Here is a 16,430-nt window from a genome sequence, read left to right on the forward strand (position 1 = left end):
TTTACACTAAAGTTTTGCAGCTATAAATGATATGCTAATGATCACTATAGGGACAGCAAGCATAAAACTTGATTTCTTTATCTCAGAAAACTTCCTTGGTCTATAGTCTAAAAACCTGAATTGCTATGTCAGGTGCCATTACCTCCAGCTTTTGATGTATATTTTCAATTGCTTTATTTAAAAATTTGTGTGTGCTAGTTTATACTTATAGTAGTTTCTTTAGTAACTACATTTTTTGAAGTTTATAATTAGATAACAAAATTTAAAAAATTCTCAGGGAAGTTCCAATCTGCCATCTTGGAGAGAGGCTGGAGTGAAGCCAGTGTCTATACAAGGTCTACAATCCAAGCATCTCTTTTCAATATCAGGCTGCCTCACTTTAGTTCCAAGGCCCAGGGAAAGGAGTCCTTAGCACCGATCTCTCTGTGGGTATACTTTGGAGTGAAAATGATCTTCACTGACTGATGAGAAATCATCAAGCATGCAAGGAAGGAATGAGGAATAGATGACCATTTTTCTACAAAAACTTTATTTAATTTCTCCCTTTGTAACATGAGTCCTGCTCAGCACATTTCCAAGTCCAAATACTCGTGATAACCAAGTTATAATTCTTAGCAATGGAGAAAATTATAAATAGTAGATCTAAATGTGTGTGTGTGTGTGTGTGTGTGTGTGTGTGCGTGTGCACACCCTCGAATATGTGTAAAGGAGCACTGTATGTGTGTGGTTTGTGTATGTGTGTCTGAGCATGAAGGAGTGGTATGTGTCTGTGTGTACATCAATGAGAGACAATGGGAGATGTGGTGTTACTGGGAAGAGGTGGAAATGGAGGAGGAAGGAAAAACAGAGAGAGGTGGGGGAAAGAGAAAGAAAGAGAGAGAGGTGAAAAGGGAGATATGGTACATATATTATTTAACTTGAAGCTGAAGTATGTGATTACTGGGAAATGAGTCAAATGTAAAATTTTAAGTGGATTCTGCACCAGGAATTTCTTCACATTTTCATTTGGACTGAAATTGGTCTTAATGCAACTAGCTACTACATTTGTATTTTCATAAAGTCTTTTCTCTGAAAATATTGTATTTTTGAGAAATCTTACTTAACCAAGTTTGCAAAATTATCTGTGCAGGAAAAATATAAACATATGACTGAAGATTTGGGCAGAAAAGTCACCAAAGTCTATTTGACAGTGTGTAAATGTCCCATTGATAATGAAAAGTTTTTCAGCCATAGCTTAGAAGATTTCTGTCTTGTTTACTTTGAGTGACAAATTAAGTTTAAGTTTCCCCTGAATTTAGTAAATAAAAGGACAGTTAATTTTTTTTCTATAATTTAAAAATAATCCTAGTATTCTATACATTTTAAAATGTTTCTTAATCTCACATAGAATTGTAATACTTTGTCTAGTTGGCTGCATTTGTAGCACCCGTGAAAAACTTCATGTCATCAAAGCACTTTCAGGCCTGGGTGAAATCTGACATTTAAATAATCATCTTCATTGGAAGCTGAATGATCAAGCCCTAAGCTGGTCTTCATGAAGTCCTATTTCTCTGGTGCTAGTAGTCTGCATTGTTTTCTAAATCTTACAGTTGCTCTGTCTTCAAGTTTACTTAAATGCCATCTAAAATATGAAATCTTATTTTTCAACCCTAGGACAATAATTTGAGTGTGGGTCTATGATTAATCTAAAAGGAAAAGGATGGTTTTGACATATAAAATAAAGACAAAAAATGATTTTAATCACATACACACAAACACACACACAAATAAATTTATGTGCCAGTTTATTTCTTAACTGGTACAAGGATTGTTCTATAGGCTGATAACTTTAAGTAGGCTTCACTTTATGGAGGATGTGGGATATGAGTTAAATTTTTAACATAGATATTCATAAATATTTAACAGATATTCTTACATAGCTATAGAAGTAACTTTTAAAACTTCACACACAAATACATCCCTGATCCTACTTATATATTCCCTACTATAAGGAAGATCACATTCTTCCCACAGATCTAAAGCAGAAAATAAGACATTTGTGGCTCTGTGGACTATGTTGCCTTTTTTGTTTGTTTATGTTTGTGGTTTTTTCCTATATGCATGGAATAAATTAGTGTTCCAAGAAGACACTATTTTGGAATGGTCAGAACCTCTGTATCAGGGAGCAGAGTTATGTGATTGTAGAAGGAGAATTTTAACTCTTCTATCCTCATAACTCGATGAAAAGCTACTGTTTGACAAAAGCCACAGCTAAAGTGGATATGGTCATGTCTCCTGTTGTACTAACAAAAATTAGCAAAATATTTGCAATTAATAAGAAAAATATTACTAAGGCTTATTGACCATATTCGGTCAGAAAATTAACTTTCTTTTCATTGGAAAGGGAACAGGGATGAGGCCAACATCACAAAACTCTTAGCATGGCACAGGAGCCCTTTATAATCAAACCCAAGCCTAACCTTGAAGTCACCTCCAATCAATCCCTAGGTGCCTCTTAGAAACTCTGCTGTTCTCAGGGAGACTCCTGATCATCCACTTCCCTTGCTCTTACCTGAAATATTAGTCCCTCCTCCAAATTCCTCCTCTTCTTCTGGAACCCACCTCTGTGTTTGACTGAGTCTTCTCCAGGCAATGGAAGACTGTTCATTGTGATGCCTATCACACTTAACTATACCCTTGTAAATATTTGTTCATATTCCAACGGCAAAGATACTCAAGTTGGAGCTCATAATAAAAATAGTTCTTACATCTAATTCCTCTTTCTTATAAAACCCAATTTTAGCTCTGCAAGATAGTAGCTAATAAATAAATGTTGGCTGAAATGAATGATGACTAACTGAATGACTGGGGGTCAACCAGAGCATCTTTGAGAAATAATTAAAATAGTACTAGCAAGAAGATAACAAATTTCACTAGTTTCAGAAAGCCGTGGAAACAGACTTCATGGGATCCATAGTCCTTCCCAGTGTTTTTATTATATTTCATTAGTAGTTATGTTTTGTATTTCAGGGAAGACCAGACTTGTATTCAAAATTTTATTTTCTATGAAAGATAAAAGAAATCAAATGATGAAGATGAAATATGTGATGATGTCCAAGAAATAAGGGGAACCTAAATAGTCATCAGAAATGAAATTTGAATATGGGTTAGTTAAGAGAGTGAGATCCCAAAATGTGAGTAATAGTAATAAGAGAACTGAGAAAAATAAAACAAGCAGAAGCACAATTGAAAACTGCACATAAGTCTCCATGATAAAAATTTCAAACATCTTTCATCGGTATTAATTTTTATCTTGAAAAACATGTTGGTAGTATTTGGTTCAAATTTCCAAACCTGTGTTCTTCCTTCGATGTGATGTTATCGCCTGGAAGAGAAAGCTGGCCGTGAAACTGTTATGTTAAGCACTTTTCCACAGGAACTTATTGCTTTAATATGTTGGGAAAATGTTGTTAAGGAAAAAAAAAAGCAAAAAAAAAACTGCCATTCAAGATTCACCTGGGGGGAACCCCATGTGATTCTCCATAGAATTCATACTTCCTTGCCATGGAATGCTGAACACACCCTAAGACCTTCACAAAGGCAAGGAGCAAACCAGCTATTTGTCACTGAAAAGAGAGTCCTGTGCTCCTAGGGACATTTCAGTAAGGCAGAGTACACAGACCACTGTGTGTACACTGTGCGGTTGTTCCAGTGTCCTGGTAGATGGGGATTCCAAGATAAACAATGCCTCATGCAGGTAAGCACTCAATAAATATTTTTTGAAAGGTTGGATGAACATTCGGAAGCACAATAATGCTCTTTAATAACTATATTTCTTCCACTGTAGATCAAATTCTCCTCTCACATGAGTGTATGGGAAATAGCTAAAAATCAATTCATATCCAAGTGAATTTTTGTGCCAAAGTAATCCACCTCCTTGAGCCTCATGTCTCTTTAGAAATTGTTGTATTCTAATTGTTTTACTGTTTTGGACAATATTGAAAGCAATGGATAACAATACAGTAAAGTCATTTTACGGCCAGGCTGGAGAGATGTACATCTTTTCTCTGACAAGAATATTTTTCTTTAGCTACCCTTATTGGTTAGGAGATTTTTTAAAAAGCACATGTGACTTGGAGTGTTCAGACTATGGTTAAAAAAAAAAATACTATTATGAGTCATGTGGGTAGCAATGAACAGGCATGATTCACTTTCCCAGCAGAGAAAATTCCTTTTGGTTTCCTGGTTTCCAGCTCCTTTCTCTCCACTGTCCCACAAAATCCCATCCTTATCTAAAGCTGGGCCATTTTGGGGTACTTGTGCATGAGGCTGTTTTATAATTTTAGTCCAATGTGGAGAGAAAGAACAGGCACATGAATGGGCCCTCTCCAACCAGTTTACATCTTTGACTAATACCTAAGAACATTCTTAGGTTCAGAGCTCTCAGCCACTCAGCCTATGGTCTCTCCAGATGATTGAAAATGGCTTAAGCAAGTACATGTGGGTTTAAAGAGTCACTCAAAACGAGTGAAAAGCAGTTTGTCCGGAGAGAAGCCATGTCAGCCTGTTGACAAATAAGCAGGGGCTGACTTGGCCATGGGATTCCCCAGGGCTCAGGGGCAGGAGGAGAGGAAGTTTCTGTGAGTGTGGGAATAATAAGGAAGGCAGCATCCTCCCAATTCCTACCATTATATAAATGTTATATTTGTTAGGCCAGCTCCCTCCCCAACCACCCCCCAAGCAGTTCGTAGACAATAAAACACCAGGAATCCCCGAAGAGGGGTAAAATGCTGACATGATTTAAGAAGGAGGGCTCTGATAAGAAGATAAAAATCTAATAAACAGAGTCTAGAGAACCTTGGATCGTCTCAGGCGCTTGCCAGTGTAAGCAAAACCCTCCCAAGGAAAACAAAAGGAGCCTTAATCCTAAGGACATTCCACTCACAGACCATCTGAAGGAGAAAGTTAAGGCCATGACCTCTGCAGGCTGCAGTTATGAGCGCTCTGACAAGAAAATATTTGATTTGGTTCAAGAAGCAAAATCAGTCACTGGATTTTTTAATATCTTTTTTCTTCAATAAGAAAAAAACATATTTTGTATGCACTTGAGAGAGAGTTGTGTGTATACTGTATGTATTTCTCCCACCCATGTAGGTTTTTTTTTTTTTCTTTTTCTTTTTCTTTTTCTGTTTAACTTGGTCTTAATTTCTACTTGGATTTTAATCAACCTCAGGAAAAGGTGGATTCACAGGCCCATTGATTTCCCGTTTTTAATTAACACGAGGCTCCCGAAGGCTAATCTCAAGTTTCACATGTGAATCTGCAAATATGGAAAGACATACATTCTGTACCAGAAGCAAAGAATACATCAGTGTCATAGAAATCTAGAACAGAGAATTCCATGAAAAAAATGCTTAAATGCTATGCAAGCTCCCAGCTAAGCTCAAAATAAAATAAAACTTATAAAATGGTTGAAATTCTGAGCAATTCTTCTGCAGCATTGGTAACACATATGCAATAAGTAATATTTAGGTAGTGATTTATGCATATGAAATTCAGAAAAAACTAAGTAGCATGAGAGAAGGAGGAGAAAAGTTTTGAGATTTTGAACAGCTTTTTCAGAGTAATTATAAGAGTTTCAATGCTTGTTGACATTGTTTTATTTTTTTTTTAAATGACAGTTTAATTTAAAAATTTATAGCTTTCTTTTTCCCTGATACAGATGAAGGCTATGTTTATACTAATCAGGCATAATTAGTTTTTTAAAAAATATTTCCTTTTTTTCTCTCTCAGAGGATGAAAAGGGTCAGATATATAAATGGGAAAGATCTGGAAGAAAGTAGAGACAAGGCTAGACAGGGTGAACAAAGTAGCCTCAGATGGAAAAAACTGAGCTGTCATGGGTGAAAGTCTAAAGAACAGACTGAACTCCTTGGTCTTTCACACTTTCTGGGTTAGGGTAGTCAGGAAGCAAGACTGGTTCAAATGACAACATGATGATTATCCTTGAACACTTAGGGCTCAGGAGGAGGAGCACAGATGCACCAAACTGGGCAGAGGAACAGGTAAGAGCATGATTTGCAACCATAGTCATCCCTCTATATCTTTGGGAATTGATTCCCAAAGATATGAATAAGATAAAATTGTTTGCAATATTTGCATATAACCTATCCATACCTCCTGTTTACTTTAAATCCCCACTACTAATAATACTAATAAAATGTAAATGCTTTGCAAGTATTATGCTGAATTGTTAAGGGAATAATGACCGGGAAAAAATCTGAACATATTCAGTAGAAACTCAATTGTTTTCCTCCTTAAGATTTTAATCCATAATTCATTGAATCTTCAGATGTCCTTATCCCACAAAAATGGAAGATGAGCTATATACTCCGTACTATTCACTTGGAAACCTAGATGATGGGGCAAACTTTGGGGGCAAGGGAACATATTCAGATTCAGAATTTTGGAGCTCCAAAAGAATCTAACAAGAGAAAACTAGGGATCAATAGACTCATGGGATTACTTTCATATATAATTTTTCTCATTGAACAAAACTCTTTCCTAAGAGCAAATGTATTTAAATCAGGTTGTTGTCTTCAAGGGCTATCCACGTTTGGAGCTGAACTAGAGATTCTACAATTTTGTAATTCATTTCAGGACATGAGGTCAGAAATTGCTTCCTTTGTTCATCTGGAGAAGTTCATCCACATTGATCTATCAAACACTTTATTTGGTAACGTGTACAGAGCCCAGTCTTTAATGGCATGCCCTCTTTTCATAGGAAAACAGAAGAGCAAAGCTGTCTTACACTTGGGTTTACCTGAGCTAATGTTATCCTCCTGGATAGCAACATTTAGTTTAGAGAATTGTATAATCACAAATATGCTGCTTGGATAGTCTATGTTATTTTAAAAGTGTATTAAAACTTGTGCTTTGGAGCCAGACAGCCTGGGTTCAAATCGTGGCTACATCATGTACCAGCTATATGACCTTGAACAAATTACTCAACATCTCTGACACTCTATTTCCTTATTTTTAAAATGAGGTAAAATAATACTTACCTCAAAGAGTGGTTATGAGAATTAAACATACTATTTTTCTTAAGTATTGAAAATAGTGCCTAGCACATAGGAATAATTAGTTGTTATTACTTTTAATTATAAAATAATACATCCCTGTCAAAATTTTGTAATATGCAAAGATGTACTTTATTAAAATGGTATCTTAATCCTAACAACTGGAAATGATTACTGTCTTTACTATTTTTATTCCATATGTATTTTTTAAACAAAATTGAAATTACAGTTTATGCATGTTTTTGTTTCTTTCTTTTAGCCTCTTTCTAATTAAAAATTGAACATATTTATCAATGCGTACATATGTATGTGTATGTTTGTAACAAAGATTTGCTAATCAAAACCTTAGGATATTTACACATGTAGGCCATTTTAAGTAAAATCTCATTTCTATTTTTGCTATATACTTTTGGTGATTAAAAATAAATATCTTACTAGTATATAAGAAATGCCAATAATAAAAGAAAATGGTGACAAAATATTTTCAAATTTGAAAACAGATACACAACAAAAGTTGAGTCCTTGAGGTTTTTACTCAAATTTAGGAGGTCAGTGATGTCTAGCCATACTTTTTCATATCTCTCTTAAAGTTCATTCCTCCGTTTTTTTTAAATTCATCAAATAAACTATTGAAAATCTAAGAGACAGTTGTTTATATTGACAAATATGAGCTTACTTAAAAGCCAGTATTAATGGTTTGATTGGATAACCAAAACATGAAAGAAAGACACTGCAGTTGAATAAGTGTTATCTGGGTTCCTCTGGGTCCTCTATCAATGACACCTGGAAGCATAAACTAAGATGGACAGTCCACCGCTCACCTACTTGGAATTTTGATGCTTAGTGACCATGTCATACAATAATTTCTGGTATGAGATGGTTCCAAAGATGTTCAATGACTTTAAACATCATCGATCATAAACAATTTTAACATCTCTACTTAAAATTAAGAATATTTATAAAATCTAATTTCAGTTTGAAGATTTCAAACCAAAACTTCTTCCCAGTTTACAGGCTACAACTTGATTTCACAAGTGAGGCAGTGCTCCTTGCAGTTTGGGAAATACTGAGCACTAACCATTACAGACCAGTAGGAATTTATTCCAATTTCAAAAAATCTACAAAACATCCAAAGTATTCCTTTTAGGTCCAGGAGGTCCACACATTAAGTATATTTAGTATTCTAAGTGCAACTCGAGTATTTCCAAATTCAGATAGTATAGATTTTGTCTACAAAATAATCAAATTAATAAAAACACTTTTGAAAGAGAAGAGTTAGGTGTAAAAATCTCAAGTATACTTATAAAAACAAAATGACATGATAACATTCAACAACATATATAAAAATATCACAATAGAATGCTTGATGGATTTTCTCATTCCTTAAGTTCAGATCAAATTTATTTTGTAAGAATATGTTATTATTTCAAGGAAACACTCCTTGCTATTTGACAATCTTTGAATATTAAGAAAAGCCCTGGAAGGGGAATTTACCAAATGGTTCTAAAAGAATGAGCACTTTCCAAACACTGCTCACAGATCTCACTTTTCTAGAGGAACAATAGATAAGATGCAGATGTTTTTATAGTTCATCATAAAAGTAATGATTGCTTATGATAACAAGAAAAATATTCAAAAAATTTATAATTAATTCCTCATTTCAACTTTCAAAACAAAGGTTAACAAAAGTTAAATATATGACCATTTATACTTTATAATGTGGCAAATTGCATGAATAAGTATATGTACATATATGTAAACACATAAATCATGTATAATCTTATCTTTAATTATATGTAAGCTTGTAAATATAAAGAGAATCATGTCATCTATTATTTTGTTATTTGTTTTTTTAATTATCAATTTAGTAAAAACATATTTCCTTTTAAGTACCAAATAGACTTCATACTTGTTAACATTTTTTATTTATATGTGAAATCTTTTGTTTTATATCTTGCTATGATAACTGGTTGAAAAGTAAAAATATCAATGAACTGATTTGGAGAGTTCTTTAGAGGAAGTTTAATTTCAACATAACACTGAATAATCATATTTAGTAATTAATGCTACTCTCCTAATTGTATTCTACATAGATGACAAACATTTGGCCAAAGAAAATGTTTTCCTCAAATGATTACTGAAAGACCTGCAATCAAAAGTTAGCTATTGGTGCTGTCTGATTCCATAATTGTCCCTTTTGGCTTTGGAAAACTTGAACAAAATAGACCATATCACCATGAAGAATTTCTAGAAACAGCAATTTAAGATAGTTACAAGTTAAATTCTTCAGAAATCAATTTGTATAGGATTTGCCCAGAATCTGAGGGAAAGATAGGTAGACTCAGCTATGAGAACCACTTCCACCCAGCTGCCTGAACACATTTCTCAGGCGGCTGTCCAAATGATATGTGGTCCACGGTGTGGAAGAAATGACTTGAAGGTAATGGTCCTTATTCAGGTGAAAGCTGAAGGCCTGATCCCTTTCTCCCATCATCTCTCAAGGAACAGGATCCTTCTCCAACGGCATCATGAGTCCATGGTCTGCCATCATGTGTTCATAGAGCAAACCTCTGGTGCACAGCATACATGGCAACTTGCTGTCAATGCCTTTGTATTTATAAACAATCAAAATATTTTCTCTTTTTTTTTCTTCCCAAGGAATTTCTAAGTATGGCTGTGAAAAATTGACACCAGTATTTGCTTTTTCTGATAAGCAATGAGAAGACATAGGCCCTGATGTGGAGATATGGAGCAAAACAAAGCTCTGCCCAAAGAAAAATGAAAACGGAAAGGGGGAAAAGACATGGTTTAAAAATAAATCTAAAGGCAGAGCATGCGTCAGTCTAGGTAAATAATCTGATAGATCCATAATATATCTGATGCCAAAGACTTTTACCCCAAATCTCACACTGTGTATGAGATCTTTGCATCAGAACTCTATTAAAAAAAAAAAAAAAAAAAAAACTGTACTAAGCCTCCCCCAGCCAAGTAGCTTATTTTGAATTCTATAAGCCAACTCATTCCTAACCCCGCCCCCCTTGCCTAAATGTGTATTCTTAGCCAACGAAGAAATCAGAACTAGTTATTGTACACAAATCATCCTTTGGCTGAAGTTTTTGGTGGCAGTCAAGAGAGGAGAAGGGAAAAAAATTAGAAAAATTTCAATTTCAGGACCATTATTATTTTCATTAATCATAAGAGGCGCTGTCACCCCTGTCCTTATTCTTTAGAAGGAGATCTATTATACGGTCCATTTAGTCCAAGCCATATTACCTCATATGTTTTCCTGGCTGACCAAATAAGACTTAAGAGATAAAACAATTTACTGTTCATTATGATCCGTGTCACTGGAATCAATCTATTAACCTACATTAACTGGATATGTGACGATATCTCATATACACGCTTCCTCAGTTTAAAGAAAAGGCAGGAGAATGGGCAGGGGATGGAGAGAAGGAGAGGAAGGGAGAGGGAAGGAAATCAGGGCCCATAAAGTGCAGCAGACGTATAATTTGCCAAGCGAATACAACTTCATTTTCCAGTGCCCACTGCTGCGCCCTCCACATCCTCCCGCAGCCCCTGACCTGTAAAGAAGTCTAACAAATTGGCTTCTATTGTGGAGCCAAAAGGTGCCATCAAAGAAGGGACGGTTCGCTGGTCCTAAAGTATGATGGGAAATCTCAAGCTGGAATAAAGAGCTGCCGTTTTATGAAGTTAACCCATTAAGGTTAAAAGCAAGCAGGAAGCTCCAGCTGGCATGGTAGCAGCAACAGGAGAGAAACCCTCCAGCCTTCTTGTTCCACCACATGGGGAAGGAAACTCCAGGGGAAGTAAGAGCCATGCAAAGTTAATAAAAATAATCATTACCTTCCCCTTTTAAGAAAAGAAAATCCCTCTGCTGTGTCTCTGGACAGCCTCTCCCCCACCCACCCCATGGATGAAGGATCATAAGCATTTCAGGAAAGTAAAATGAATCAATGGGTGGTCTCCTTGATGCACTCCAGCATGGAAAAATAACTTCAGAGTAAGTTGTAGAGAGGTCAAGGTGGTGTACATCACCAGAATGTGACTCTAGCATGCCATTTATCTTGCATTTGCAACTGCTTGTTAAGAGCTCATCTGCGCATTGACTCACATGTTGTAAATTTTCCTTTGAGACTCCAGAGACAGGTCCATGGCTGCCCCCAGCTCACAGGCAGATCCCTTCAGACATGGTGCACTAATCTACAATATCCAAGCAGCCAAGGAGTCGAGCATTGTTAACACAGAGCCAGAGCAGGTTGGGGCCAGTGTGGATGAGTGACCACCTGTTTCCATTGTGGGATGAAGGGAAGGAAAACCTTCAGACTGTATTCATTCCCATTTCATGGGTGATTTGGTCCACTAATTCCCATAGGAACCTGAGGGATAGAAATACAAAACTTTGTTATTCATAAAACCTTCTCAGTCCTAGGAAGAGGTAAAACACCTGTTGAATCACTAGCTGCTCTCTAACTCAGGGTGTAATTGATGTGGGAAAACTTCCGTGGGTGTGGAGCTGTGAGGAAGGGGTGAGGGATAGGGAGTGGCAACACATTTCTTGGCAGCTGTGCATGAGTTATTGCATTCTGATATTTCCTGTTCTAGAGAACAGGAAGTGGGAGGCAGTTGGCATTAGCTGTAGCCAGGTCATTCCTAACTAGTTAAAGACTAGGATCACATGGATGCTATTGGCAAACATGAGGAATGAAGAAGTGTAGTTATTTTGCACATTGTTGACATCATTATAATGATGGGTTTTCATGGGTGCATCTGCATCAAGCCAGTGAAGTCATTATTCTTGGTCCATATCAAGAGTGAACCAAGAGACTTTTAATTGAATTTCTTCCACTGCAGGATACACATGAGACTGCTTCTCCAATCTCTAAAAGTATACACAGAAAAAAGTAAACAAAGCCAACTTCACTACTGTTGAAATGAGAGAAGATAGCTTGAATTATACTTCAAAACCAATGACTATATTCACAAACTTTTAAATAATCTTTAAAATTTTATATCAAAGTTTATTTTCAATTAAAGCATTTTCTTTATTCTCTTCACTTTTCTCTTTCTTAATTTTTCTGCACTGAAAGTGAAAATAAACTATTTTTCCTTCACTATATTTGCAGTGCTTGATTAGGAGGAGATATTCCACAGTGTTTGTGGAGTGAAGAGGAACCTGCAAGTCCTTTGAGAAATGAGTGGAGGAGACGCCGGTACCCTGCAGGTCTCTGACAGAAACTCCTCACCAGAGTCCAAGTGGGTTCTAATAGCTATCTCCATTCAGGTCACGTTTAGAGCGTCTCTCATAGAATTTTCCTGAATCATTTCCTTCAGTTGCTTTTCCCTCAGATTCAGTGTGTTAGGACCTAGAGAAGGTCTGTGGCTTGGTTGAGCCCAACTGGACAATTCTCAATAGTTCTCAGTTCTCAACAGTTCTTATGCAGCTGCAGTCATTCAGAAACCAGAACTAGAATCATCTGAAGGACTGAATGGGCTGGTTATTCACCAGAGCTTCCTCACTCAAGTTGCTGGGCCCTCAGCTGAGATGGTTAGAACAACTGGAGTATGGCTAGAACAGTTGGAGTTTGGTCAGGTGTCTCTCAGCCTCCATATGACTATTCTTTGTTCCTCAGGCTCCACATGGTTTCTCTGAGCTTTCCTACAGCACAGTGCACTTCAGTCATGAGATTTATTATACAGTATTTGCCTCCCACCAGAGCAAGGGTGAGGAAGGGTGAGGAGAAATCCAAATGGAAGTTGCAAAGTCATTAAGCGTAACTCCTTCTGCATTATGCTAGTCAAAAGTAAGTCAGAGTCACAGAGACCTTCAGATAAAAGGAAATAGAGATATCAAAGCATGAATAACAGAAGAGGTGATTCAGTGGGACTTTGGAGACCAACTGCCTAAAGTGGATAAAGGAATGGCCTCTCTGATTAAGTGATGCCTGAGCAGAAATCTGGATGTGAGGAAACAAGCTATGCAGGTATCTGGAAGAAGGGATTTCCTAGCACAGGGGACTGCAAACAAGATTCCTGAGGCAGGAGGATTCATGAACTGGAGAGAACAAGGAGACCCAGTGACTGGAGTAAAACAGGCTAGTGGGGAAAGTAAAGAACAAAGTTAGAAAAGTATTGAGGACACAGAGAGTGAATATCTTTAAAGACCAGGTGAGAACTTTGGTTTTTATTTTTAGTTATGTGAGAAGTCAATTGATGATTTTAAATAGAATAATGCAATCTGACTTATTTAATAGACTGGATTATTATATTGAGTAACTGCTGAAGAGGAGAAGAAAAAGAGGCAAGATACAAATTATTACATGATGGTGCAGGCAACAGAAAATAAGTGGAAGTTTAGATTGGGGTAGGAGAAGTTGTAAGAAATAGGCTTCAGTTATAGCTTGAGGGCAGAGTTTCCTGAGGGATGGACAATGGTCTGCAGGATGAGAGGAATTAGAGATCAACCAAGTGTTTCTCTTGTTTTCTTTCCCTCCCGCCCTCTCTTCCTGTCTTCTTTCTTTTCCTGAGCAACTGGAGAAAGGGAGTTGCCATTTTTTAAGAAGGAATCATTCGCGTGAACTCCAGTGTGATGGAGTGGTTATCAAGAGTTTGGTTTTGTACATGTTAAGTTTAAGATGCCCTTTAGATGTCCCAGTAGAAAAGAAAAGTAGATTCTTGGGTATGAAACTTCTATTTCAAAGGGAATTCCCGATAATATTTGGAGTGATCAGTATAGGGTGGATTTCTCAAGATTAATTAGAGTTAGTAGAGATGGAGAAAAAGTTTGAGAACTGATTCCTAGAGCATGATAAGGGTTAGAGGTTGAAGAATTAAGAAGAAACCAGGAAAAGAACAAAAGAAAGAGTAACCAGGCAGTAAGGTCAGAGCAGAATAGGATGCTAGAAGCCAAGTGAAAAATGTATATTAAGTAGGGAATGAACAATTTGTAGTCAGCTCAAGATAGTAACTGAGGACTGGGAAATGATATTTGGGTTAGCTGTGTGAAATCCATTGATGACTTTAACAAGAGTTGGGGATGATAAAAACCTGACTAGAGCTGGGTATGGTGGTGCATATCTGTAATCGCAGTTACTCGGAGGCTGAGGCAGTCAGATTGCAAGTTCAAGGCCAAACTGTTAGTGAGGACACAGAGAGTGAATAGCCTTTAAGGCCATTGTAATGACTGTCCCATGGTAAAGGCCACTGTGAGGACCTGCCTTTGAAACCTCCCTGTAACTGTCTTTTACTGCTGCTCTTATAAGCATTTTTCAAATTGCACACATTCAGCCATAATGATCACTGTCCCTAAGGGGCCCCACTGAAGAACATGTGCCTGATGCTGCAACAGGGAATTGGTCCCAATGCTCTCTCTGTGAAGTAAGTCCCTGTCTCAAGGTAAAAAAATAAAAAGTGCTGGGGATGTCACTCAGTGTTAAAGCACCTGGGAAGGGTTCAATTCCCCATACTGGAAAAACACTGAAACAAACACAAACCAAAGTAAAGTGAGTTCAAGAAAAAATAGAAGGGAAAAAAAATGCAAACAGTAAGCACAGATAACGCTAAGTATTTTGTAGAAAAGGGGAACAAGAAAACTGGTAAAACCTCTAAAGAACGTAGGCTTAAGAGAAGGGTAACATCAAGTCACATCTCACAATACTCTCAGGAAGAGCTTTTATGGCTACTGGGTCTCTCCCTTCTCTACCATGGCACTGGTCTAACCCCTGCCTACAAATTTGGTCACACCAGTGGTTAATACAGTTCTCTAGGTCTTTATATGATTCCTGAATAGTGTCTTGTTTCTTTTTCTAAACCTCTTAGTGAAACAGTCCTGAGCATAGAAATGAGAGCATCGCTGGCAAAGAGGCTCAATTTGGTTTACAATCCCTCATTCTAACCCCAAACTACAAGGCTGGGCCATAAAAAAGGTGAGATGGTAAAAGTTGCTATTCCTGATTAAAGCAGTATAGACTACTTTCCCAAGGTATTACTAGCAGGTTATTTTGTAGAACTAGTGGCATGGGTGAAGAAAGGAGAAGTGAGAAACCCACTCTTTTGGCTTTCTTTGCATCCTTTTGAATGGTGACCATATAAAGAATATCTCAGAAGCTATGTATCCCAATGTTGTAGTGCAATAAAGTTGGCAAGGGGTCAGTCTCCGGACCCAAACAATGGAGGTTCATCTAACTTACTGACCAAGTGCCTTTGACCATGCATGACTTCCTGAACCTTGGTTGTCCACAAATCTACCTTCTCGTATTGCTGTTGTAGGAAAAAAATGAGAAGCCATATGTGAAAAATTTAACACAGAAAATGGCATATTGACAGTTTTCCATAAAGTATGTAACTTAGTGCATCTAAGGAAAGTATTAAACATTTCCTTAATGGGTTAAAATATATGGCAAGATTTCAAGGGTTCCCAAAGTCTTTTTTTATCTGAAGGCAAAATTGGCATTCAAAAATTTAACCTGTATCTGAAATTCTAGGTAATATCATTCATATATTCCCCTTTTACCCCAAAACTTAAAGACTCTATACCTGCCTTCATAGGAAGTATGATGAGTCAGAACCTAATAGCTAGATTTGGAAAGATTGAATCAGCAATTTTCCCATTTCATAGTGAAAGGATGTCATTCATGAGAGTTTCTTATTGAGATATGAACAATTACCCTATTACAAGCACTGTGGGGTAGCCAAAGGAAAGCAGGACCAGTGACCAAAAGGTATGAGTCTGTTTTAGGCTCATCCAAATTTAGCTTCTTAAAGTTGCTTAACTTCACTTGATCTTAAATTCTGCATATCTGAAATAAGAAGTTGAATGAGATCAATGACTTCAGTGGAGCTCAAAGTCAGACCTGGGAGAAGGTGGGACAGTCCCATTGACTCTCCTTGTTTCTACCAGAGAAGCATTGCCTTATTCTGCTTCATATATTGAGTGTCCATGAAAGCTTTTGTTTTAAGATAGATTTTTGCTTTAAAATATATTTGAAAATCTACTAGGCTAGAAGACCTCTAAGTTGCTTTGAGCATAAAACTTCTATGCGTCTGTTGCTAAGCACCCAGGTCGTGGAACAGAAGTTTCAACAATTATAAAAATGTGGCATGACTCACAAGAGGAAGCAATAAAGTTCCTCCTGGGAGCCCCCGGCTGCCACGCCCCTCCCCACCTTGATAAACACATTCCCTCTGTGTCTTATTCACTTCTCATTGTGAAAAGGGGAGAGAACCTGAGTATTGGGTCTCAGTAGAGATGAACTGGTTGGTTAGTGGGAGGTAAAATATAAAAAGTATAATGAAGGCCAAGCCTTAATTTTTGGAAAGTGGGAACACCGCACCCTGGGGGCTTTCAAGCAG

The 16,430-nt window shown here is 37.0% G+C and overlaps 1 long non-coding RNA gene across 4 annotated transcripts in view; it reads left to right on the plus strand.

Annotated features, from left to right (window-relative positions):
* The first annotated feature begins 5,843 nt into the window (after window positions 1-5,843).
* Window positions 5,844-16,430, plus strand: part of LOC306655217 — a 53,527-nt gene continuing 42,940 nt past the window's right edge. For 2 of the 4 annotated variants that reach the window (XR_013762235.1, XR_013762238.1), the window contains exons 1-2: window positions 5,844-6,044; window positions 12,206-12,335. This is a non-coding gene — a long non-coding RNA (uncharacterized lncRNA). Of the gene's footprint in view, window positions 6,045-12,205; window positions 13,248-16,430 lie in introns of all 4 variants that reach the window. The other 2 variants (XR_013762237.1, XR_013762236.1) reach the window with 2 other exon arrangements.

This window comes from Sciurus vulgaris (assembly GCF_902686455.1).
Source record: "Sciurus vulgaris genome assembly, chromosome: 2".
In the NCBI taxonomy this organism is placed as follows: domain Eukaryota; kingdom Metazoa; phylum Chordata; class Mammalia; order Rodentia; family Sciuridae; genus Sciurus; species Sciurus vulgaris.